We start from the raw sequence: 27,496 nt of genomic DNA on the forward strand, positions 1-27,496 counted from the left end.
GCCACAGAAGCTCTATAAATTCTTACCCCTGACTAAACTTCATTTTTAAAAACACACTACTCCAAAAGAGCAAGTGAACATTCAAGAAATGTTTGCTAAGTTTGCTGCAAAAATGTAGACAGCTAAAGGCTGACAATGGGGAGTATTGTCATAACACTAAGAATAATGGGTTATTTAGTGCCTAACACTGAACATTGTGTAAACAATTAATCATAGAATAGAAACCACTGAAAATCAATAGCATTTGAGTTGCATTTACAGGCCTGCACTGATCAAGAAGTTTCTGTGCTTACTGCTTATGATGGATAAATCTTGTTAACCTTTTTTGACACAATGTGTCAACACCTGAAACATCTGCATCATATTGATGGTCCTAGGGTCTTCCTTTCAGAGGGAGAGTGAATACAAATTTTTATTTTTCTATAGTAGACAAAAGCAGCCAGAAGAACTATGTGAAAAGATCAGTAAACCTTGATCATAGTTCATATGTATGAGTATATAAAATCACTGTCTGCACTTTACAAACCTTGATTAATTTATCCTGCCCTAAGTTACCCTGCAAGTTACAGAAGAATTAATATTTCTATTTACTGATGGGGAATTGCAGCACAATGGCACAGGAATTCTGCTGTTAAGTGAAATGGGAAGAGAACCAGGCACTCAGGGTATGTCTACACTGTAATAAAAGACCCAGGGTACAGGCTCAGTGAGGCTTAAAAATTGCAGTGCAGATGCTTGGGCTTGGGCTGGAGCCTGGGCTCCATCCTGAGACCAAACTTTACGCTGTAATTTTTAGTCCCACAGCCCGAGCCCCACAAGCCTAAGTGAACTGACCCAAGCTCTAGACTTGGTGCCTCTGGTTTTTTACTGCAGTGTGGACAAACCCTGAGTGATTTGCCCAGGGTCATACAAGAGGTCTGTGGCAGAGCCATGAACAGAATGCAAACCTTCTGAGGCAAGTCCAATGCCTTAACCACAACAGCACCCTTTCTCTAAGTGATCACACATTCTGATGCTCAGCCAGCCCTTCCGTAAATTAACTGGGCCTGAGTCTCAGAATTCTGAGCCAGATCCAAATGTTCCTGAAGCTTGAATATCTGTGGTTCTGGGGCTTTGGTTCAGCCTACTGTAAAGAAAGAAGTTGGTCATGATGCTCAGCTTGGATTCAGATCCAAGCTTCTGCAAATGGGGGTGGTAATTTTGATCCTGGATTGTAGAATAGGCTCAGATCTGAGCTACCTGTGCTACTGGGGCCTGCAGTGTTGGGTTAGAAATCCTGCTGAATCAGGCTTCAACTAGCTTATGTTTCTAGTCAGACTAAAACTATTACAAGTAAAGGTGTTCTGATGGCATATCTTCTTCTAGTCCTAACTGGCTCCAGGTAGGGCAAGGAGTGTGAAGATTAACTTTTTTGTAAAATAATGAACTGAATATTTTTGACTTTTGGAAAAACATTGAGTTGTTTTGGCTAGGTTTTTACATGAGGTTTGTGTTGGTTCTTATTCTGTCCACAAGGGGTCAACCATCTAATAAGGGGTCTGAACCAGCCTCCCACTGAAATCAATGAGTTTTGTCTTTGACGTCAACAGGAGTAGGGTTAGGTTTACTTATGCAGAGAGGGATTTATGAAGGTACTCAGTTGGCCTAACTCTGCTTCCATTGCAGTCAATAGAAGATTTCCCACTGACTTCAGTGAAAACAGTTAGGCCAATGATGAGCAGTTCTGAAATCCCACTTGACATGGAAAATATTCTTAGTATATACTTGGATACTAAATTTTATCTTTCCCGATTGTGTTAAATGGTTTAACGACAAAGCATTACCCTTTTGCTCTGGGCAAAGGCTCTCTACAATTTGATGCATCTCTCACTTATAATAGAAGTTAGTAAGTAAACTACTCAATCACAATCTTATTTGCAACTCAAGGGAAGTTGAACCTCTCTTCATTTTGGCTAAAGTGTTCTCCAAGGCATGATAGATATATCTCCGATTAACATTTCCCTACAGCTATTTCTAAAATGCATTCATCAGTTTCTGGGAAATTAATTGATCCTGAAGAAATGAGCTAATGTTCCCAACTTTGTGTTTTTTATAAAAGGCCTGGGTCCTTCCTGAATGACAGTGTGTTTCAATAGCAAAGTACAAATGGGATACATACAGAGTAATACAACCTGACCTTCTTAACTTCCCAGCTTGATTAAAAAGCTTGGAAGACACATTGTCATAATACAAACTGACTATTATGCCACCAAGAGCAGCATTAAATATTCTAACATTTCTATATAGTAAATTTTTTTCTGATACAGAAAAGATCCATTTGCAAGCTGATAATTTGGTATGGTATTGCACTCACAGGCTGAGCAAGCAGTCTCTGTTCGTGCTCTTATCCCTGGCCCAGCAGTACAGTTTGTCTATATATTGGTCAGGCAAAATGAATTCAGAAATACTTTTTTTTTTTTTTTGAGGGAGTAAGTGTTTGCTACATTTTTGAAAGGTTCTTTCCCTTCACATTTCTTTCAGGAATTACCAATAGCTCTCATGGACTGTTTGGTGGAGGTTAAAGGCTACTGTAAACTCTGTACAGTGCTTAACTCAGTATCATTATCATTCCTATTATGCTTTACAATACTCACCAAAGCTTCATTGCAATAAAAAATTACTGACTCTACTGGGTCACCATTACTGGAAATTACACTATTCCTGAGTCTTATTGGGATAAAGGCATGGGCCACCAGTAAATGAGCTTTGAGTTCTACAGCTTGGATAGGGTAAAATTCTGCTCTTCCTGAACAAGGACAGAGTAAGTAGGGGAGACTAGAGGAGGAGATAAGTAAGTGTTTGAGGAACAACATGGGTTGACTCACCCCAGTTCATACAGTGCAACTCTTCCTATTGACTGAAAAAGATGGACACTGTCCTTCCATGCCTGCAGGATGGGGGTTCACAGTCACTGGAGACACAAATGTAGATTCACTTACCTTTCTCACTGTCTGCTCCCAGAATTGGCCTTTTTGTATCTGAGCAGAGAGACTAGCACTTTCTGGATCTCTACCTGTCCTACTACTTCTGTGGGGTCAGGCCTTTGTCTGGGGTCTGCACAAGAGGGGTGTGTGTTTGTGGGGTGAGGGAGAGAGTGTTTGGATTTCAGCCAGAGTGCAGTTAATATCAGGTTGCAAGTTAGGCCATAGATTGTGCTTCCACACCTGCTTATTTACTTTTTATAGACTTCTAGTATGTTTGCTTGTCAATCTCATTTTATAGCGCAAGGAGAATTGATTTGTCACTGAATATTTTTTATATTTTTCTTATTGCGCTGTGCTTCTCACTAACATAGGCCACACAATGACAGCACGAAGAAAGAGCAGTCTCCAAGCAGTCATATCAAAGTGACAGCTTCGTTCTCTTTTTCACTGTTGGGCAATCACATGCCTGATTTTAAATAGAGTGATTTAAAAAACAAAATGAACAGCAACATCTGCTGCAAGACAGCAGCAACAGACGAGCAGTGAAAACAACAAAGTAAAACATGCTTAGAGGAGTTGGTTTCTGGTATTTGTTCCTCTTCAAGTACAGATCCTTTTTTAAAAACCACAAAACAATGAATAGGGTTGCAGGACTAGAAAGAAAATTCCATATCCAGGCTTCTGCTCCATTTTCATGCAAAAGGATTCTCACTTTTGGGATATGTGATCCCAGTGCAAATCACTGCTCTGTCTTGTGGCTGGGAGCTTGAAAACCAAGAGTGGGAATCCTACACTGATGGTTTCTTTAAAGACTGAATATTAAGATAAATGGTCTGTAATAAAGGTCCAGTAGTGAAGCCACACAGATGGCTTCTTCTCTAATTACTGGCTCTCGGTAAGTTGACTCTATAGGAGGGCCCCCAGCATGCGGGTTTGAGAAATTAAAATTACGACCTGCCATTACTGTAACTGCTAGCAAACACTGAGTGTATCTTCTTTCTATTGTCTGATCAGAATCAGTGTCTTAGGCTGAGAATGGAGAATAGCAATTTTGTTAAGCAATTATGGAGGCTTTTGTCCTAGCAGTTGCTTCCGCTGCTGCTACCATGTATATTAGGTCATCAGATACTAATAGCGCATACAGAATAAAATAATAATAATAATAATAATAATAAAAAACCCCTGAGCATGAATCCCCTGGCATCAGACCACCACTTAATCGCTCCTGGTTTTCTACTTAGGCGATGGCTAAGTACTCGGCCAGTATTAGCAGAAGCTGCATTTTTTTGTTGTTTTACAAATAAAGGCTTATTGGCTTATTCTTCTTCTCCAATAGCTGTTTTTGTAGAGGGGATAATGGTGATGGATGGATCTGCAATTTTCACATTCACTACAGTATCTTTAAATTGGTTTCCTCATGCACTCAGCAGGGAGGATGCGGAGAACAGGTGTGTACTTTGATAGACTGGTAGAATTTATGTGGTGATTTGGGAAGTATTAAGTTTGCATTTTCTACTTTGTCTTACGATCAGTCTTTTTCTTCTCCTCCACTGCCTTTTATTTCATTTTTAATACCAGCTTGTTTCAATTTGTTTGTGCATCTGTTTCTTAAATTCAGTTCATTTTAACATTTCTTCCCTATGATGTTGTTTAGTCATTTATGTATATGTTAGACATTTGAGGACTGATTTTCAAAATTATTCACAATTAGGGCAGATATGCCTGTGAGAAGGTTCAGTGAGTGTCACCTTCACATCTGCTCCATGGTCTTTGAGTTTCTTCCTGGTGTGCATCTGCCACAGCTATTTGTATTATGCCTTAATGGGAGAGCACAGTTCTTGTCCGTGCCCCACCTTACTTAGACTATGTGTAGTGGGGTAGGCTCCAGAAATACTTATCCCTTCATCAGCTCTCTCTCAGAGGTTGAGGGATTCTCAGCTCATTCAGGGCAGTCTATGTGAAGTTACCCAATACAACAATAGCCTTCTTAACAATAAGATTTAAAAACAGAGAAAATGGTAGTAAAATAAAATAAATGTTTTGCACAACATATCACATCGGAATGGTTTGCAAAGCCCAGTGAGATTGGTTCCCATTAGCTTAGTTACAGAGAAAATCAAATCAAATCTTACATTTCTGGATGCTGGATGTTTCCAGTATCTATCTTAGCTGATGAAAGAGGTAGCATAGATTTATCAGTATTCCCTTGCTGTGACATAGGAATTATTGACAGAACCCCGTCCCTCTGTTACAGCAACGACCACGGAAAGGCTATATCGTAAAGCGTAGATAGAGACACTTACAGGATGTATGTGTGTGCATTTTGTATCAATCATAAGTCCTAAATTTGGAACTGGTAGGTAGGAAGTGTTAAACACGGTAGATTTCATCATTTGCTTAAGTGCTTTACTGAATCAGGGGCCAAGGCAAATGACCTATTAGTGGAGTTAAGGTACAATTGAAGAGTTCACCTTCATATACATAATCCAGCATGTTGATTTATTTATTAAGTAGGAAGTTCATTTTATTTTCCTGTCTCCTATTTTCATAAGCAAAACAATGGCCATATAATGGAAGAAAATTGAAATTTATGAAGAGGTGAATTAAAAATCAAGACAAAAAGCCATATACTAGTCATGCCTTGAAGATTAACTAATAATCTTACATTCTCTGAATCACAAACAAAAGTGGAATTCCCAGTGCCCTCTTTGTGCAAAGACATGAGTAAATTTATGCACTGTGGTACTGCTTATGTGAGTAAAGTAACACACATGCTTAAGCATTACACAGGATTGAGGCATAAATAATGAATATTTTATGAACCTACAAAAAATCAGTTCTAAAACTTTCATTTGCAAAATGGAATGGTTAGCCACTTCATAGAGTACAAATTTCAAAAAGTCCATCTATTTTCTCATTATCTGCTTTTCACAGTTGCATAATTAAAACAGTAATGAAATAAATTTTAGGCACAAAAGGAATTGTTTTAATAACAACTGAGTTAAAAAGCAATGAAAGGAAACTAAGTTATATGTCAAAGAAATCTCTTCAGATATAAAGTTAACATTATTGAAAATCCTGTAGGTCATATTTCTGTATATAAAATCACTATGCAAAAACATCAGTAGGCAAATTATAAAATGCATAATTGAAGCAAGCTAAATGATATGAAGAATGCCTTGAACAAATAGCTGTGGGGGACATGTACTTATACATAACCATGAGAGTGAATCCATAAGTCTACCTAATTAGACTTAATTACAATACATTAGATGTCAACAAAGAGGCTGTGGGATGTGAAAAGAGACATTTTACATATTGCTATAGGGATCATGTATTTATGCAACCCATTGACATGGCTTTACTCTAAAGGGCTAATTGAATGAATTGGTTTTGACTGTGCCAGTAATTTGGAAAGAGAGAAACTAAAAACAGTTATAAGTGCCGTGGGTCTACTCTTTAGTGAGCATAACTGTCATCTGTTCTGATTTGATCATGTCATGTCAAACACATCCTGCTTTTCAGTTCAAAACAGATAAAAATCCCCAACCCCAAGCCTCCACAGAATATTTTAATTTGGCAAAGAATAAAACATTGAACTCTCTCAAGGGCTTGGAAAAAAGAACACAGGATGGATAAGGATATATGATGTTGTTAGTCTTCTGGCTAAAAAAAGATTAGAGACAGATTCTGATTCCACATATATGGATGTAAATCAGTAGTGTTACACCACATCTGGTGTAACTGAGATCAAATTAGGATCACAGTTTATAGAAACCATTAAATCTATGGTTGGATTGTACCTATTGTAGTAAAAATGATGTTTTATAAATGTTAATCTGAAACATAAAAGGATATGGACATTTTTTCAATGTACTATTTTCCTAAGCATAATTACTTGCCACAAATTCTACTGAGGTATATATCTTCTTCTGATGGTAGGAAAATTAGAGAGCTCATTGGCAGAAACTTCAATTTATTCAGGTTTTTTTTACATTACATTAATTATTTGTAAAGGGTTTCAGTAGCTGTATTGAATTATGTCTTGCGCTGCCAGAATAATTAATCCTAAAAGAAGAAAATATATTCATAAAAAATAAGAAGAAACAGAAATGTAGAAAGAGTGCCATGCTGTGTTATTCAGCTGAATGGGTTGAGAGTGGGATGAAATAGCAGATTCATATATGTGAGTCTCAATAATGTCTACTAATATATGCAACCTTTTCTGTATGAAACAGGGCAGATACACAGTGTCTCCCAATCATTCGTCATAGGTGCTGCTGGGCTTTTTTCTTTGCAATGTGTAAACAAGACCTTTGGGGGGAGCATTAAGACAGTGAAGAACTTCTTTAGGTTGAGAAGATGTAAGGAATCTTGCAGCTAGAATTCCCAGCTGAACACAATTGATAGGGTTGCCCTTAATATACAGCTTTGCCGGAGTCCATTTTATTTTCTAGTATTGGCAAGGCCATAGGTGGTAGCTGTGATTGTTGTGTTCTTCCTTACAGAGGCTATTCCTGCATGAAGGAAAAGGCTAATTCAAAGGATTTCTTGCAATGGCAGAGTTTCCAATGCCATCTTCCCCCTAAAGTGGCTGGAGATTTGGCTTCTAGCCTTGTGATTCCTGGGATATAGATATATGGACCATCTATACTAAACTCCTGTGCCTTTCCAAATAGAAAAGGAGTACTTGTGGCACCTTAGAGACTCAAATAAATTGGTTAGTCTCTAAGGTGCCACAAGTCCTCCTTTTCTCTTTGCGGATACTGACTAACACGGCTGCTACTCTGAAACCTGTGCCTTTCCAAAGCCTCCCGGGACCTGGAACCCCATTCCCTCAGGAGGACAGTGAGTAAGTTAAAGCTGCAGGGGGAGCATTAGAGCTGGCCAAAATCTTGAGAACAAAAATATTTTTCACAGTAAAATGGCCTTTCTTTGAAAATGAAATATAAAAAAGGTAAATAACTGCTTTTAAACTTCTCATTTTTTTCACATTTAGTGACATTTTAATATGTTTAAAATGATAAATAATCATTTTGATAAGCTTTGATTAAAATGTTGTTTCAATTTTTTTAACCTCCTCCCCAAATTGATCCTCTTTAATCCTGTAGAATGGAAACAATTTAGAAATTAAAAAACATCAGTTTAAAAACATCCATAGTGTTGGGAAGGTTTGATGCCATGGGAACCAGTTGTCTGACCCTTGGTCGATATTAGAGAGACAAGGTGGGTGAGGTAATATCTTTTACTGGACCAGAGATTGTTGGTGTATTAGCAAAGGTGCTACTAAAAATTTACCAGATTGTCAAATTGAAAGGAAAATTATTAACTCCCAGTCTAGATGTCCATGTCCTTTCATTAAGTAACATTGGGCCAAATCATCTATCTCCACAAAATCTATCTCCAAATCTATCTCCACAACTATAGGGTGAAAACCCAGTGGATCCAGGCGTGGATGTGCACATAAAGAAGGAAAAAGTGTCCCCTACTTTTCCCAATTCTGCAGTAGCCTCTCCCTGGGTTTTCTGAAACAAGGTTTCAAAATTGGGATGGAGTAGATCAGGAAGAGGGGATGCACATGGGGGACCTCATAGGTTAAGATTAAGTACTTTCACACATTCAGTACTGTCTTGTATTTATTAATACAATGAAGGGGGGTATGAAACATAAATTTTACTAAAACTGCCGTTTTCAGGGAGGATGACATCTAATCCAAAACCGGGATAAAGAGCTCTTATGTGCTGGAAGTGAATCCTTTCAGGAACTTTCTTCACCCTGAGTAAGAACAAATTAAAGATGATTTAGGGTCAACTCCTCAGCTGGTGTAAATCAGCACTAATCCACTGACTTCAACAGAGTGATGCTGATTTACACCAGCTGAGAATCTAGCCGAGAAAGTCCTTTTTGGGCAGAAGAAATAGAGAGCTGTCCATATGCATGAAGAAAATAGGTTGAGAAAAGTCCCTGATTTAGAGTAGAACATTAAGAAAAGTCTCTCAGAGCACACAGACGTACATGTCGTTTTCAGGATTGAGGAAAAGAAGAGAAAATATCATTCTTAGGTCAGGAAGAAACAAATAAAAAACATTCAGTCCATTTGTCTCATGGACTTCCAAAAATATGAAACCCTACAAGGTTGTTGAAGATCAATAAAGGATCATCTTTGGACACAAGAAAAGATATATTCAGAATTCCTCTCACTTAGTGATGGAAAAATGCGTTTTTAAAAAACGTATTAGTGCAGAAGAAAGTAAAAGTCCAGTTCAGAGAAAGGAAAATGAGCTTGCATTAGACAAACTGAATAAAATAAACTCAAGAAGATGATCATTTTTAATGAAAAACCACAAATGCAAACAATTGGAACTACACTGGGTTGGAAATTGACATATGTCTGACTGGCTATTTGTTCACATCTTAAAAAAAATCCTGTGCTCTTAGTTGGATGCGTTGGCCTATGAATTCTGATTGATTGATTTGCAAGGGTTGTCAGCAAAAAAGCAGAAAAGCTGCTTCAGAAACCACAAAGAAAACGTTACAATTTCTAAAAGTTTTGATCTAGTACTCTTTGTTTAACTGAGAAACAGCAGCCACTGAAGAAGAAAATAAAACCCAATGCTGTCAAAAAAACAAATGTATTTCTAATGATTTTTTCAAATGAGATTTTTTTCACAGCGATCTCTAATTCCAGATGGACTGGAATGGCCTTACCATCAATGTCAGACGTTTTGGATGTCACAAAAAGGCATATTAATAATATTAACCAAAGAATTGGCTTATATGTTTTAAAGGTAAAACACTATTACTGCTGATATATTATAGGAAAATGGTGTTAGAACAATCATCTAAGATGTGCAAAGATCATCTAAGATTATATTATATAGTTAAGCTCATGAATGAGGAGTAGTGCATGGGTAACAAAAAAAAGTTGTGATTTAAGTTATTTATATTAAACTCAGTCAGGGCCTCTAGGCAAGAGTGCAAGGCCTCATTTTGCTAGGGACTGTTCCAGCACATAGTAAGGGAGAGGCCCTGCCCTCAAAAAGCTTACACTCTAACTAGATAAAACAGGCAAGGGGTGGGAGAAAGGAAGAATTATCATCTCCATTTTATAGATGGGGGAAGAAAATGTACGAGTAATTAGCTCCTAAAATACACCTGGAGTATCTGATAGTAAATCAGTGTCCAACTTCTATTACTTTAAAGTGTGTGTGTGTGTGTGCACCCATGCACCTCATAGTAGGTTCCTGAGGATTCTTCACCTGGGAAATTCTTTTTAAACTACCTGACAGTTGGTGCAACCTGGCACATTCCCAAGGCTAAACATTTACTCTTCACTGTCATTTTTATGAGCCTCGGGGATAAGTCATGCTTTAATTAATTACATGTTGTATAATGAAACCTTTCTAATAATCCACAGTAATAAGGCATGCCTGATACTTATTTATTCTAAATACATTAATGCAACCAAACAGATTTTAATATGGTTCTGAATTCATGCTAAACCATGGGTTCTCAATCTGGGAGTGATGAAAAGGTATAAGGAGATCATGGCCACTCTCCTTTTCTTTGTGGTTAGATGGGCCAAACTCATCCCTGGTGTAATTCCATTGACTTCAGAGGAGTTACGCCAGGGATGAACATGGTCCAGTATATTTAGCATACTAGTCATATTTGTGTCATATAAAATATGATCAATGTGGCATATGTCAATCTGTTTTGCATGCTCTAATTATTTTTGCATGCTCTAATGTATATTTGATCCATGAATATAATCAATATGTACAAAATACACTATGCAGACGTCGCCATGTTTATTGAAAAAACAAATTCTGAGCTTTTTCTCTACGTATCAAATTCCATTTCAAGTTAACCCAGAAAACATTTTTATGGTGACTTTAAATTCTGCTCCTCTACTCTAGTAACTGTTTCAGAATAGTTGTCATGTTGATCCCCAGAGTCTTTAGTGGTCATCCCAGTGGTGCTCACGATATCAACCTGCGTCTCCTCCAATCTTTTGGCACTACAAGTCTCAGCCTCTTGTTGTCATATAGGGATACTTTACCACAAGGAAGGTTTTGTTCAAAGCACGTAAGCCTTTCACAGTGTTCACAGGGAAGCAATGTGATAGATATATGAAACAAGGGCTAGGGCTCTCTTTCAATCTCTTTTGGTACTCTGGCCTTAAAAAGTTGTTTGGGAAACGTTAAAAGTCAGTAGCTTCTATTTTAAAGAGAATATTTATTTCATGTTTGTTGTTCAGAAAGCTCGGATTTATTTTTCCAAACAGATTTTGATAGGAATTCATTCATAAAAATTTTCCTCAGAATAATGTCAATATAGGCTGCATATTTAGTCATAAATCTGTCTTCTGAAAATATGTAATGGTTCTTTTCATATTATAGATAAAAGATGTTTTTTACCCACAATTGCATTAAAGATATCCAGCAACTTCTTCTGAGGGAATACCTTGAAGGTGAATTAATATATGACCACTACATGCCAGCTGTAATCTGCAGTAACTAACATATTTTATGGGCTGGTATACGGGGAAATGTCAGCAAACCAGTAAAGTGCCTCAAACCACTATGGCTTATTGCTAAAATCAGCCAAGTCAGCAGGCTGTAGATTGGCCAAGTCAGCAGGCTTAGCTTAACCAAGGCAGGAGGGGAGGGGGTCATTGGGTGCCACAGAAAGGGCAGCTTGACCCCGCGTCCTTCCTGATAAGAATTGTGTTGAAGTTGCTGACACATGCATTTTAGAAGAGCAGGATGTGCCCCAGGAATGGCTATTGGGGCCTCAAGGCTGCAAACTCTGGAAAAACCCACATCTGGTTAATCAATAATCAGAAGGAACCGCTTGCTTGACCATTGAAACTGCTTACTTAACAGGTTTTCTTTAAGGGACATGTCATTCTATTGCTAATGTATAAACAAGGGAAAAAAGTTTGAGGTAGTTGGACTCTTTTTGGACTCTGTCTCTGGATACATCTTGCAGTCCCTACCGGCAGACGGAAGATTTGGCCACAAGAAGCCTGCTGCTGTGTCACTCGAGAGCCACACTCAGCTTTGGTAATTATCAAGGGTTGGGGGGTTTTACTAGCCTGTTGCAGATGTGTGTAAGTGCTTGGGACTAAGTAAAGTTTAGCTTTAAGTGAAAGTACTCTTGTGTTGTCCTGTTTGTGCCAACCATCTATCGGTCTGATGGCCATGTCTCCTTGATTTATTTCCTGACACCATCTCGCACAGAGTAAAAGTTACCAAGAGCTTTGGGTTGAAAGAACCCTGGGTAACACTGGCTCAGGGATTTCTAATGAGATGATTAGTTATATTGAGCGAACACTAACAACACATCCTACTGTGCTTCTCCTATCCCCACTCTGCATATCACCTCACAGTAGGTATAGCTATTTAGAGTGTTATTTATTTAATCTGAATAACTACCATATGTTGTTGTTCGTTTCTAGCATCAGGAGTGTTGGGTTTATATATGTAAAATATGTAACCATTTCTGAAAGCAAATTCTTAAGCTTTTTATGAGAGGTTTTTTTTCACATGATATAAAGTATTCTCATAACTTTCCTGACTGGATAAGATTTGGGCCTTAGAAATGTAGCACATGTCCAAAAGAAATTGGTATTGTCCAAAATTACAACCAATTTGTTTTTCTCCAACATCTAATAAACTAGTTTCTTAACTGCAGACCATCAAAAAGAATTTATCACCACAGAGTTCTCATTATTAAACCATGCTTGTTTGGGTTTATTACAGCAATAACAGTTCCCTGAAAGGAAGACTGGTGCATCTGAACTAAAACTGTTTGTATAATAAAACTATTAATTTATGACATTTCAAATTAACGTAATACTTGTGAACATCTGGAGCTGATAACATTGGCTGGAGTCAGAAATAGCATCGGTAATGTTTGTGTGCTTCCATATACCATTTTGCCAGAGCATTCCATTGACCTACACCACCACCTTGGAAAGAAGCTCTTGTTCCAAATGGTGTGATGATTTTGTGATGTGAAAAAGCCTCTATTTAACATATTTTCACCTATGACTAACTGGATTTTAAACTTCAGTTTTTAGAGATTAAAGGCTATTGCTGTCAACACAGCATCCTATATCCTTCCACATAATTTTTTAATAATAATCTTGGAACATAAGAACGGCAATACTGGTTCAGACCAATGGTCCATCTAGCCCGGTATCCTGACTTCTGACCAGCCAATGCCAGGTGCTTCAGAGGGAATGAACAGAATAGGCAATCATCAAGTGATCCATCCCCTGTCATCCACTCCGGCCTTCTGGCAGTCAGAGGCTAGGGACACCTAGTGCATGGGGTTGCATCCCTGACAATCTTGGCTAATAGCCATTGATGTACCTAAGCTCCATCAACTTACCTAATTCTTTTTTGAACTCTGTTATAGTTTTGGCCTCCATAACAATTCCTGGCAATGAGACAGTTCATGAGAAGTGTGATCATTTTTAAGAAGCATATTATTTATCCAGTAACCTCTAAGTTCCCAGGCCAGAGTGATTCTTTCCCCACTAAATTCCTGACAGTCAGCCATCACTCTCAGTGATGGAGCATTCTGTCGCAGGATGCAAGGGAACAAATTCTACATTGTTTTGCAGGTGGTTTAATTGCATTGTCTTTAATAGGGTAGGTTGGGTTGAAAGTCAGTGGTGAATTAATCCTAAAAGATTCAGGTCTTTTGAACACTGTGAGAAAGTAAAACAAGACAGTGCTTTATAGATCAGAGAAAAAACTTGTTGGTTTGTATATAGGAGAGTAAAAGGTGACATGTTCCTATTGCTAATCCATAAAAGGGAGGCAAAGAGGAACAGGATATGTGGCCCACATGTTTTGGGCAGGGGTTTGTAAATAGACACTTAGATGTGGATTAGGATAGTGAGAATTTTTGAGCTCTATTGGAAATGAAAATTAGTGTGTTAAAGGGATTTGCTGGAAGGAACTTTTCTTTTAAAAAGTGTATGAGTAGTTAAAATAATTCCTTACTCCAAAATGAAACTAATTTGTACCCTTGTTGGCTTTCCCAGCAGAGAGGCCAAGCCTGGCCAAAGCCAGTGTACAGAGTTTTAATTAATCTCTCAACCTTTCCGCTACAGTGTTGAGGCATCTTAGTTTGGCAGTGTGGGGAAACCTGTACATCCTGTAACTCTGGTGAGGTGTGTATAATTGGGAGGATCTCAGTCTACAAGCCATAAATATAACACCTTTTACCAGGACAAAACTCACTCAGAAAAATCCCAGTGGTTATCTGCTGTAACCAAGGAGTAAGCAAAGCACTGGGTGTGACGCTGACAGACTAGGTCATGCTAGAGAGTATTCAGGTCAATACACTTGTGTATTAGCATAGACCAAAGAAATAGTTAGCTGATAAGAGTGTATTTGGTATTTAAACTTCATGAAAGCTAATGGGACATTATTTGCATTGTTTTTACTTATCTGTTTCTGTTATAATGTAATAGCAGACATTGATATTGTGTATACCCCTGTAACTAAATAACACATCTAAAGAAATCTTGTGAAATATTAATGAAGGACTTAAGGGCTTTAACATAAAATGCTAATTCTGAAGCAAGTGGCCATTATGTATGATGGTCAGAGATCAAAAGACAAAGTGCATTCCTCACTCACAGTCATCAAAGAAAAAGCCCATGTGGGTAGAACACTGCCAGCTTGCTTTCTGTCACAAGGAGATATAATAATGAATTCAAAGAAAAATCCTTACCTCTGAACTGTTTGGACTCTTACAGGGAAGTGTACCAGATGCAAAGCAGATATCCCCAGAGACAGTCTGGGATCCCTGAAAGACTTTTGGGGAACTGGCCGTTTATTACATCACTGCCACCATTTGGGATTATAAACTGTGGTTTACCTGTACATATATTTTACCTGCTTAACTCCCAGTAACTCTCATTCTTTTCTTGTAGCTAATAAATTTTTAGTTAGTTTACTATAGAATTGGCTGCCAGCATTGTCTTTGGTAAGATCTGGAGTATCAATTGATCTGGGGTGAATGACTGGTCTCTTGGGACTGAGAGAAACCTGATGTGGTGTGATTTTTGGTTTAAGTGACCTTTTATCACAAAGTCTAGTTTGTCTGGATGGCAAGATAGACTGTCCAGTCTAAGGGGACTGTCTGTGACTCCATGGACTGTTATAGTGATCCAGGAATTAACATTTGTTACTGCTTTGGTGAAATCTAATTATAGAACAGAGGTTGGCAAACTATGGCTTGCGGGACCCTCCTGCCCAGCCCCTGAGCTCCTGGCCTGGGAGGCTAGCCCCCGGCCCCTCCCCTGCTGTTCCCCCTCCCCCACAGCCTCAGCTCACTTCACCGCCGGCACAATGCTCTGGGCGGTGGGGCTCCGAGCTCCTTGGGCAGCGCAACTGTAGAGCCCAGCCTGAGCCGCTGCTCTGAGCGGTGCGGCTATAGCCCCACCAGCCACTGGTTCTCCAGGCAGCACGGTAAGGGGGCAGGGAGCAGAGGGGGTTGGATAGAGAGCAGAGGAGTTTGAGGGGGTGGTCAGGGGCTGGAGGTGTGGATAGGGGTTGGGGCGGTCAGAGGGTGGTAAACAGGGGTTTGAATGGGGACAGGGGCCCCAGGAGGGCAGTCAGGAAGGAGAGGGCGGGTTGGATGGGGTGGCGGGGGTCAGTCAGGGGACAGGGAGCAGGGGGTGGTGGATGGGGCAGGAGTCCCGGGGGGGGCCGTCAGGGGACAGGGAGCAGGGGGTGGTGGATGGGGTAGGAGTCCCGGGGGGGGGCCGTCAGGGGACAGGGAGCAGGGGGTGGTGGATGGGGCAGGAGTCCCGGGGGGGGGCCGTCAGGGGACAGGGAGCAGGGGGTGGTGGATGGGGCAGGAGTTCCGGGGGGGGGCATCAGGGGGCGAGAAGTGGGGGGGTCAGATAGGGGTCAGGGGCCGTGCCACGCCTGGCTGTTTGGGGAGGCACAGCCTCCCCTAACTGGCCCTCTATACAATTTTGGAAACCCGATGTGGCTCTCAGGCCAAAAAGTTTCCCCGCCCCTGTTACAGAACATACCACCAGTTTTGGTATCTGCCCTGTTTCTGACAGTCTGCCCTGAGGTAGGCACTCACAGCCATGAGCCACTCCAGACAGTGTGAAACTAGGCTCCTGTTTGTTTGTTTTTCTTGTGATATGTACTGGGATAAACAGGAACCACGTGGTCAGTTCCACTCATAGCAAGTATTTCAGGTCTCAAAATCAATGAGGTATACTGCCTGCACTGTCAGCCTGAGCCAAAGAAAAGAGCCCGTTAAAGAAGATAAAGGAAAAGAGAGAGGGACAGAGAAAGGAGGAAAAATGAAAAACAGAGGAAAAAAAGAAAGTAAAGACAGAGACATAGCAAAAAAGAAAACAGTCAAATGGACACAGAAAGAAGGAGAATGAAAAAGACAAATTTGGGAGACTGTCCTGGAAAGAAAAAGAGGTGGAAAGTGCAGCTGTCAACATTTTTCTTTAACTTTATCTAATAATTTTCTGTCCTTGTTACTACACTGAACACATGGTGGAAGATAAATATACAGCATGGGAGCTGAGTCCTTTTAATTGTGTTGTGTTAAAACAAAAAAAAATCAACACTGGTTATGTAAGGTAACAGTGACATTCTTTCTTATATGTTGGTCTTGCATGACACAATAAAAAAAGCCAAAGTAAGCTGAAATAAAATACAGTGAAACTAGCCCAATTGCACCTATAAATAGTGATCACCTGACCTAACAGATAGATATATCTCAGTCCTAGTGAAAGTTGCTATCCCCACCATTTTAAACCACATTGTTTTTCACGTGTCTCTCTTGTGGTACACACATTCAGATGCAACAATGGTGGGCATTCTATTAGTATCTGTACCTAGATGGATAGAACAGAAAGAGAGAGCCAATAATACTACCTACACATTTGTTTGTGCTGTTTCTTTCAGAGTGTTGTATGTGGCCACTTTAATAACCAGGAAAAAAGTCCTGTTATTGCCTAAAGACTATAATATTTTGATCTAATTTTGGTTGTTGGGCTTAGTGTGTAGATGCTGTGTGGTGTTGGTGACCTGTGATTTACAGGAGGTCAGACTAGATGATCTGGTGGTCCCTTCTGGTCTCAAACTCTATGACTATTATTAACACTGTACTTTGTACAGTAACTCAATAAACTACCTTAACTTGAAAGAAACATATTGTCTCAGGGGAAAGATAACTGAAGAAAATGATATTTTCTTCTCGATAAGAACAGATAGATTTAAGATCATTTTATGACAAGGAAAGACAGGCTTATAGGGCTTAAATATATCATATGGACAAGCCTCTTGTTCTGGGAAAGTAATACATGAGTGTATAGAGGTTTGAGATGTGTGAGTATGAAAGAATAAACTGAAATTACTACACTGACACAAAATTTACTGGGTTATTTAATCCTTTAATTGAGGAATCTTATAGTTTGTAAAAAATATTTCCAACCCCAGAACTATTTAGATTATATAGCATCCACCACAGAGCAAGACTGAATTAAACTCAGTATAAAAGAAGTAGCAAAATTTCAGTTAAGGCTTATATTTTTTTCCTCACCTAAGTGAAATATCTATGCTAGTTCAAACTGGATTCTCCAAGAACTAAAAGATGTAAAGAATTTTTGATAATTAGCCTGGTTTTACAGAGGCTCCAGTCTTTCTTCCAGATCTAGACAACAGACAGGGTCCCAGGTCAATGAAGCACTCTGATCCTTAGGGAAGGGTTGGAAGCCCTATAAGACTGGATGCTTGTTATGAGCTGAAGCTGTGATGAACTTGAATGCCTTTGGGTGGGGTCTTGAAGAATTGCTCTTTCCAGAGCCTATATTAGGGCTGAGGTGATCTCTGGGATGCTTATTAGCATGAGTGCAGGTTTTTTTTGGTTGCTTTTAAGATGTTTTCTCTATAGTGCTTTGTCCTAAGAGTAAAATAGGCTTGCATAAAAACAGCTGTGTGGAAACTATAACTGTAGACAATCACACTGTTAATTAGCTGTCTCTGAAGAGAAAACAAGCAGGCCTGCTTGGGCAGCCTGTCTCTGCTGGAAATAACACAGTGAAAGCAGGGAACTGTTCAGCCTGGAGATACCCTGGCCCAAAGGGAGAGAGACCTGTCTCCATCCAAGAGAGCTGACAACTAGAGGAGCTGGAAGTCTGAAAGTGGGTGCCCTCGCTGGACCACTGAGGGGAAATACAGGTGTAGTTGTCCTGAACTGTGACAATAGGCTTGGTCAGGTCACTACAGACAGACCTCAAGAATCAAGCACTCCTGTGGTACGCCTTCCCAGGAGCTCAGAGTGTAGGTCAGCTTATCTCCACTGTCTGTCTGCCACTCAGCTATTCTGTTCCCCTTTTTTAAACTCCTCCGCCAGCCTGCGCAGGCTTTGTGGGTGTGGTAAGGTGGGACTGCCTGGACCCAAAGCAGCTCTTTAACCCCTTCCCTTTCAGTGTGAGGTTTGTACACCCCATCACAGGGCCTTACTATTTTGTGTTTGCTTCTGACATAAAGGAACAGGGAGGGTGTGTACCTGCTCAGTGCCTGAATGCTGTCAAATAGGACTATTCACTGGCTTACGGTTGTACATGTGCTTAAGTGGTTTGTTGAATCAGGGCCTTACACAAACACTTTTAAAGGTATTTACATGTTCCTGTGTTCAGCATTGCAACACCTGCCAGATTTAGGAACCTAAAGCTCATTTGAAAAAGAGATTTGGGAATTTAGAGCCAATATTCCCAAATCGCTTTTGAAAATGAGCTTTAGGCAGCTAGGTGTTGCAACACCAAAATACCTTTAAAAATTTGGGCATGAGTGCTTTCGTGGGCTGGAGCTGAAATGTGATGTATGCCTGAATGATGCCTAGAGGATTTTCCCAGGTAGGACTTATTGTATGCCACTAGCAACTGTAGAGATTGACTTTCTGTTAGGGTATCACCTACTGCTTAGTTTAACAATGCCCTTAACTGCAACAGTCGCAGTTCCTTTCCCAGCCAACTGGCACAGCATTATTTTCAGTGTTGAGCCATACAAATAATGAGACTATTAACCTGATTTATTAAAGTTGGATGTCATTATTTTCAACAAATAGTTTCCCATTTTGCACACCGCAGATTGTTGTGTTTATTCTAGGGGGTAAATCTCACATACCCATTATTAAGCAGCCCTAGCAGCCTACTTCTGGTGACAGTTGGTATAGTTTAGAGAACATCTTGAGTAAATACAGTTTGTTATTCTTTTCCGTTTCTTGTTATAGTTTAAAATATCAGGGCCCAGATCCTCAATATGTGTAAACTAGCATTGTGCCATTAACTTAAGTGGAGATAAATCAGTTTAGCTAAACTGATGATCTGTCACAAGAATATCTATTATGACAAAATATACTGAAGATGAAAACTATGCAGACTATAATTACAGATTACAGTATTTCCATTTTAGTATGCTGACTTCAGAAGAATCCATCACTTTGTTCTCAAATGATCATGAGTGCCACAAAGTTCCATCTTAATGATATTTTTACTGAGATATACACCTTCATCAGATTTCTAATAACAAGTGTAAATTTAATCAGACTATTACAGAGAGCAGTAATAACCATTAATGGCTTAGATTAATAATGGAGAACAAAGATCATTATCCAACAGTCTTTTTTCTTTACACTTGTGTAGTAAAGTGACTATTAAGGGGTTAACTGAGTGACTCAGAGTAGTATGGGCTGGAGGCCAGGCTTCGCCCTTTGACCTTACTTCCTGTTTGTAGTTGGGGGTTGTACCATCATTCTGAGTATGTAGTTCAAACAATAAAGCAGCGTGTTCTTTAGCCTGTGGTAACTAAAAGTAGACTGCGTCTTATGGTAGCCTTTGGGGGCCCCTATACAAAACTGGCAATGAGAAGAAAACATAGAATGGCATCTTATGGGAAAATTGAAGAGTTTAATGCAGAAAATGAGGATTGGGAGCAATATGTTGAAAGATTAGGTCACTATTTCCTGTCAAACAAGATGAGAGATGAAGAAAAACAGAAAGCAATATTTCTCGGTATCTGTGGCAGTAAAACCTACTCCCTCTTAAGTAGTTTGTTATAACCTCCGAAACCAGGAGAGAAACATTTAGAAGACCCACAAAGAATCTTAACTGAGCACTATAAGCTAAAGACCACCATTACTACTGTGGAACGTTTTAATTTACATAATTGGATGAGGAGGCAAGGTGAATTTATATCACTGTATGTGGCTGAGCTTAAAAAGCTAACTGAATATTGTTAATTTGGGGATGTCCTGGAGGATATGCTGGGAGACAGATTGGTTTGTGGCATTAATGATTAAAAAAAATCAAATGTGGTTACTGGCAGAAGGAAACTAGCAACAGCGATGGAAGCAGGAGTAAAAAAATGTACAAGATTTTCATTCAGACTACAAAGACAAACCAATTCTGTAAACAAAATGCAAAGAAACACAAAGGGTTTCCAGCTCCTGAAGGATGCTTTCTCTGTGGAGAAGCTCATTTGGCATCCGTCTGTAAATATAAAATGGCCCAGTGTCATCAATGCCTCAAGATTGGATACTTGGCCAGGAAATGTAGGGGGAAATATCAACAAGCACATCAAAGCCAAGCTGTAAACGGCCATAATTACAGAGAAAAAGAAAGGAAGCAGAGGGTCTTTTTACTGGAGGGGGAGGAAAAGACAGAGGAGGAAGTACACACTATGTCTCTATAACAGGGAAGAAAGTGGGTCCTTATGAAGTAACAGAGTTAAACGATCAGTCAGTGCACATGGAATTAGACACAGGGGCTTCAGCTATGGTACTTAATGAATATATTTATCAGTAGGGCTCCATGTCTGTCACAGAGGTCGTGGAACTCATGGATTCCATGACTTTCCGTGACTTCTGCAGGGGCCAGTGTGGCTGACCCCAGGGCTGCTCAAGAAGTTGGCTCCAGGGTCAGCTGCTCAGGTGGCCCCTGGGACAGCCACACCAGCTGCTGCTCTGGCCCCCGAAAGCAGTCCCTGGTCAGCCAGAGCAGCCGTGATCTGCAGCCCCTGACAGCGGTCCCAGTGCTAGTTCCTGTAAAATATAAAAGCCAAAAGAAAAAAAACTTACCAGTCTTAGTGATCCAACGAAAAAGGCACAATTTGTTAGAGATTGGTTGAAAGAACTCAAAGTGAGTCAGAAAGAAATGTTTAAAAACACCAGCACTCCAGGAAGTTCTGGATACTCATCCAATAATTTTTCAAGACAGGTTAGTGATGCTGGAGGTGGTAACAGTTAGGATTTATATTTAGGATGTGGAGCAGCCAAAATATTTTAAAGAAAAACCCATTCTTTATGCTCTCAGAACAAAAAATTGAGATTGAGTTGGACAGGCTGAAAAAGGTGGGCTTCATTTCACCATTGCAGTTTTCTGAATGGGCTAACCCTTTAGTGCCAGTGGTTAAACCTGATAAGACATCTGTGGGGATTATAAAGTAACAGTGAATAAAGTTTCTAAAATAGACAATTATCCCATTCCAGGAACAGAAGACTTGCTTGCAGTCCTAGTTGGAGGTCAAAAATTCAGTTAACTGAATTCAATGAAAAGAAAGGCATGCCAATCCTAGCAGTGGTCTGACTACAGCACTGGGCTTTGACTTTAGCTGTTTATGAATATAAAATAGTTAAGTCTGGACATCAGCATGCTAACTGCGATGCTCTCAGTCAGTTACCGTTACTAGAACCAGCTTCTTCTCTGGGACTACTAGAAGAAAATGTGCTACTCATGGAACACCTAGACCAGACCCAAGTAAAGGTGTCCCTAGAAATAGACTAGAAAGGACTAGAAAATAGACTAGAAAGGATCCTATCTTTCCCTGGGTAATGCAGCACATATAGCACAATTGACCAAATCAGAGTAAGGAGAAAGAATTTAGGACCAGGAGTATAGAACTAGGTACAGAGAATGGATGTATACTGTTAGGCACATGAGTTATGCTTCCCCACCAAGGATGAGATCAAATCCTGACCTACATGAAATACACCCTGGCATTTCTCGTATGAAACCTGTGTCTCAGGGCTATGCATAGTGGCCAAACATGGATGAAGATCTAGAGAAAATAGTACAGGGATATCACCAAAGCCAAGTAAATCAATAGGCCCTGGCATTGTCACCCCTTCAACCTTGGGAATGGCTAGGACACCCATAGTTCCATATACACATTGATTTTGCAGGTTGATACCTGGAGAAGACGTTTTTAATTATAGTGGCTGTCCAATCAAAGTGCTTAGAAGTGCACATGATGACCTCAATAACATCCATGGCTACCTGTGAAAAGTTTCAACAGACCTTTACCACACATGGATTTCTGGTATTGTCACTGACAATGGACCAAATTTTACCAGTCTGAAGTTTAAAGACTTTCTGAACAGAAATGGGATTAAACATATTCAAACTTTTCCACGCCATCCAGGTTCAAATGGTCTAGCAGAAAGAACTATTCAAAGTTCCAAAGAGGGAAGGAAGAAGATAATGAATGGAAACTTGGAAACAAGCTGGCTCAATTTCTTTTGACATACCGAACCACTCCTCAGATTATAACGGGGGTGAGCCTAGCCCAGCTGTTGATGGGGAAAAGGATAAGAATTCATTTGGACTTAATTCATCCCAGCACAGAAAAAGAAGTTTTAAGCCGACAGGCTGATTAAAAAAACAACAATAACCCACACAAAACCCCAAGCCCCCCATGATAGTCATTTCAAAGTTAGAGAGTTGGGTTTGAAGGATTGAATCCATATCAAAAATTTTAATACATGACAGGCAACATGGATTCCAGGTACCATTCTAGAACAAATTGGACCTTGGTTGTTTAAAATCTGTTTAATTGATGGTCTGTTTAATTGAATGGTAAAACGACATCAGGATCAGGTCCTCTTATGGAATGACATATAAGTGCCCGAGCCTTAGTTTTTGAGTCAGGACCACCATGAGGAGCAAAGCCCAGGAGAGCATGAAGGATTACCCAGGGTGCCCAAATTGGGGGTAGCTACTGAATGGCTGAACCGATAGAGTGGAGGAAGGGTTTCCCCAATGCCTGAGATTTTGCTGGCAGCGAGGGAGGGTTGCTATCTAGTGTGAGAAAGAAGAGGCCATGGTTTTTAAAGGACTACATCTGAGCAGTAAGTTAAGAATGGAAGGTGGTAGTAAAGTGCTATTAAGGGATTACCTGAGCAAATCAGAGTATTATGGGCTGGAGCCAGGCTTCACCCTTTGACCTTGCTTCCTGTTGTTTGGTGGAGGTTGTACCAACATTTTGAGTATGTAGTTAAAACAATAAACTGGCATGTTGTTTAGCTTGCAGTAACTGTAAGTAGACAGTGTGATTTTATATCCGCTGTGGATCCCTATACAAAAACTTGTGACAAACTTAGTGTGCTATTGTTAGGCTATTTGCATCACCTGATGAAGAGATAATAACTATTGCGGATCTCTGGGCTTGTGGCCTAAATTTGCAGCTCATGTTCTATGAAACAGCAATTTATTTTGTTAAGAGTTCACCGCACAATGGAATAAGTGATTGCTGTGGGGCTTACAATGTATGGTACAACTATTTTATTACTGTTGTTCCATTTTCATGTTTTATTTCATGATTATTTTGCTATACGGGTAAAAACCATGGCAGATGCCAGAACAAAATATAAACAATTTAGATTTCATTGTAACAACAAAAACAAGTTCTTAGATGGCAAGCTTGCTGGAGACCATATGCTGTAGCTATGGAAGAGTAAGATGTATTCTATTTTGCTTCATGCATCATTAATAAAATTACCAGTTCATTTCTGCTCCCAGAATCTCTATCGTTGGTGGTAATAATAATAATAAAACCCCATAGCCAAGTAGAAAATGTAGTGTTGGTGTTTAGAAAAAATGTGTTTTGACTTGTAAACTGAGTATATTTGATATCTAACTCATTAAGGAAAAGCAGAACCAAATCCTCTGCTGGTGTGAACTGGTGCAGCTCCATCCACTTAAAAAGAACTGAGTTAAATTACACCAGTGATCGGCAACCTTTGGCATGCTGCCTGCCAGGGTAAGCCCCCTGGTGGGCCGGGCCGGTTTGTTTACCTGCTGCATCCACAGGTTTGGCTAATCGCAGCTCCCACTGGCCGTGGTTCACTGCTCCAGGCCAATGGGGGCTGTGGGAAGCTCCGTGGGCCAAGGGATGTGCTGGCTGCCGCTTCCCACAGTCCCCATTGGCCTGGAGCGGTGAACCATAGCCAGTGGGAGCCGCAATCGGCCGAACCTGCGGACACAGCAGGTAAACAAACCAGCCCAGCCCACCAGGGGGCTTACCCCAGTGGGCCGAGTGCCAAAGGTTGCCGATCTCTGAATTACACCATCAGAGAATTATGCCCATAGAATCATTTCTCTTCCCTCACTATCCTCTGTTTTTACAACCATGCTCTTAAGTAGAACTAGTGTGAAAAATCGGGACGGGGGTAGGGGGGAGGTAATAGGAGCCTATATAAGAAAAAGCCCCAAATATCGGGACTGCCCCTATAAAATTGGGACATCTGGTCATCCTAAGCAGAATGGAGTTGAAGAGTATGAAGTAGGTCAGAGACAGTAAACTCTATATTATGACTATTACAGTGGAGGAAAGTAGATATCACTGGGAATATTACTGTGATGCACAACAGATCTTTGAACTTCATAGTACCCTGACTCAAATGATTGTAATTTGCTGTGATAGTTGAAATATCAGTTGGCTTATAACATATCCAGTATTATCTCCAAATAACCATGCTTTAAAATAATGTCAATAGAAGAAGAGGGATTAAAGAAGAGCACAATTTTACAAGAAATAAAAAAGCAAAAATATTTTTCATTTAAGATGTGCATGTCCAACATTTCAAATTGTTGGAATAACTGTCTGAATGCAAATCAATTAGGAACATGGAAGACGTGAGTTAAATCAGGCCTAGAATGGAAAGCAGCCACAAAGTCTTAGGCTTTCATCCCGCTAGTGATGGCATGTGGGGAGATTGCCATGGCTCTCCCACAGATTTCATAGCCTTCACTAAAGTCTGTGGGGTTCCAGATGGGCCTAGCAATCTGCCGCTGTGCTCAGTTGTAGACTCATAGATTCCACAGCCAGAAATGACCATTGTGATCATCTAGTCTGACCTCCTGTAGAATACAGGCCATAGAACTTCCCCAAAATAATTCCTAAAGCATATCTTTTAGAAAAACAGCCAATCTTGATTTTAAAATTGTCAGTGATGGAGAATACACCATATCCCTTGGTAAACTGTAGCGCTGAAGCCTTAACTATGGAGTCATTACCAAAAGTTACCTATTAACTGTATTTCCACAGCATCTAGGGGCCTAGTCATGGACCAGATCCCCACTATGCTAGGCACTGTGCCAACACAGAACAAAAAGATGATCCTTGCTTCAAAGAGTTGATAATTACAGGTATTTCTTAAGTCTACACTGCAACGCTCCACATTTTTTGAAAAATTTTACCCTTATTCATCACTGTGTCATTCCAGTTGTTTACACCTTTTATTTCTCTGGAGTTATGCCAGTGCCCAAATGGAGTAGCACAGTAGTGATGCTGGCCCATTATCTGTAGGGAATTATGTGCTGCAAAAATATGGATGCTGTACGGGGAATAAGAAGAATGGTGGGGTTGCTGGCAAACAGACGATAATAGATCAGAAAAATACCCTGGGCAACATAATTTCCTCATTGACTCTACATTTTGAGCTCATGTAATTATGTTGCATTAGTGAGGTGTCAGAAGGAGTGTACTATCCATATTTACGGCTCAGCCTAGAGCTCAGAACAGCCTGGGGGCAATTAAGAAGACTCCCTGCTCTGCCCTAGTTATCTATTGGAAGACAAAGCTGCATGGTGGAGGCTCTGATGAGAAGTCTGCAAGAGGCAGAGTTCCCCCTCAAGCTCTGGAAGGTTAGTTGACCAGGCACAGAGACTTTGTTCTGGACTTTCAGTTTGGGAGAGCTGAAGCTGGGCCCTGAGGTAAGGGCCTTTGATTTGTTGCTGTATGTGTGTGTGCCTTCCTTAGTGCTTCATCATAGGAAGTGGCCATTGTTTCTTTTGACTAGTTTGGTTTGGCCTGGCTTCTTGTTGCCCTGATCTGTGCAAGTGCATTGGTTGACACCCAGTTGGGGAAAGATAAGGCTAGGTTCACCTGCAGGTCCATGCTTGGCAAAAACGGGGTGCTTAGAGTGGCCTGCCCCTTTGGTGTCCTCTGTGCTTTATATTTGCTTTACACTTAACTTTTGCAGTTCATTGCTTACACTCACGTTGCAGAAGGAGGAATGTTAGCTTCTGCCAGGACGGAATAAGGTTCAACCTTAACTGCACTGTAGCTGTGTCTCCTTAAAAAGTCAGAAAACAGTTGTTAGAGAAAATAGTACTTAAGAGACTTAAACTGGGACTGGTCATGTTGAGCTGAGAAATTAAGTGGGAGGACTTGCAGAGCTTACAGGTTGCGTTAACCAGGAGATGGATAATTTTTGGATTGCTGAACAGAAAGTGCCGAGCAAATTTGCACATAAAGTGCATTAACTGCAACCAGTATGTCATCTTTATACTGTGTTTGTGTTCAGTTTTCCTTAAAGTATTCTGATTGTCTTGTTCTTGTGTATTCTTTTGGAGCCCCATCTTGCTCCTTGAAGTACTCTCATTGATGCTGGTGAGACCATTTATACAATAAAGGGTTTGTAGGATTGGCCCTCGTCTTGGGAGAGATGTGATGTCCTTGCAGTTATTTACTGGACTTGGTGGTGGTTTATAATGTTTATGATGTTTTGGGATTGTTCTTTTCTGGCCACACTTGTTTGTTAGCTTCTAAATGAGGATTCATAATAAATATGTCAAAGAATGAGCTATCCACGCTAGAAGTGAAGATACTGGAAGATCATTGAACCTAAAAGCCCTATTTCTTTATCCTTGAAGTTCCTATTTGAATTTATAACCAGCTGACAAGATTGGTGTCTTCTCCTCAAAGTACTTCCTGAGCTGAATATGATAAGATAAGTTTAAGGACACTTCGTTAATTAGCTTGTATAAATCTGCAGCACTATGATGCACTCTAATAAGCTTCATACACTGGTTAGTTTAACAAACTCCCGCTGCTTTGAAGTCATAACTTTCCTGGCTCTCCTATGGCTTTTTTTCCTAGCCTGGACTCTTTTTGAGCTGGTTGACGTAAAGGTTTTATAAAGAAATAGTCTTTGAAAGTTGATTATAGCAATTTCCACCAGAAGAGCAAAGAATAGAAATATATCTACGTTAATCACAACATTAAAATGTATTTGAAATTCTCCATGCAAAGAGATCTAGTCTCTTCTTTAAAAGACAATAGTCTGTCTTCCCTAATTTGCAGCCTCATAGCTTCCATGAGTGTAGATGGGAACTCTGTGTGCTCCCTTTGGTGAGGCAACATTGGATCCCTAATTATTTGATCATCCCTAATATACTAGGATCT

General features: G+C 40.1%; 2 long non-coding RNA genes across 4 annotated transcripts in view; both read left to right on the forward strand.

Annotated features, from left to right (window-relative positions):
- LOC125639312 (uncharacterized) overlaps window positions 1-4,405 on the forward strand; it is a 210,387-nt gene extending 205,982 nt beyond the window's left edge. For both annotated transcript variants that reach the window (XR_007357456.2, XR_012669503.1), the window contains exon 4: window positions 4,300-4,405. This is a non-coding gene — a long non-coding RNA (uncharacterized LOC125639312). The remainder of the gene's footprint in view (window positions 1-4,299) is intronic.
- A 7,012-nt stretch (window positions 4,406-11,417) lies between these two features.
- Window positions 11,418-27,496, forward strand: part of LOC125640199 (uncharacterized) — a 590,047-nt gene continuing 573,968 nt past the window's right edge. For both annotated transcript variants that reach the window (XR_012669364.1, XR_007357743.2), the window contains exon 1: window positions 11,418-12,031. This is a non-coding gene — a long non-coding RNA (uncharacterized LOC125640199). The remainder of the gene's footprint in view (window positions 12,032-27,496) is intronic.

Source organism: Caretta caretta, chromosome 7 (assembly GCF_965140235.1).
Source record: "Caretta caretta isolate rCarCar2 chromosome 7, rCarCar1.hap1, whole genome shotgun sequence".
NCBI classification, from domain to species: domain Eukaryota; kingdom Metazoa; phylum Chordata; order Testudines; family Cheloniidae; genus Caretta; species Caretta caretta.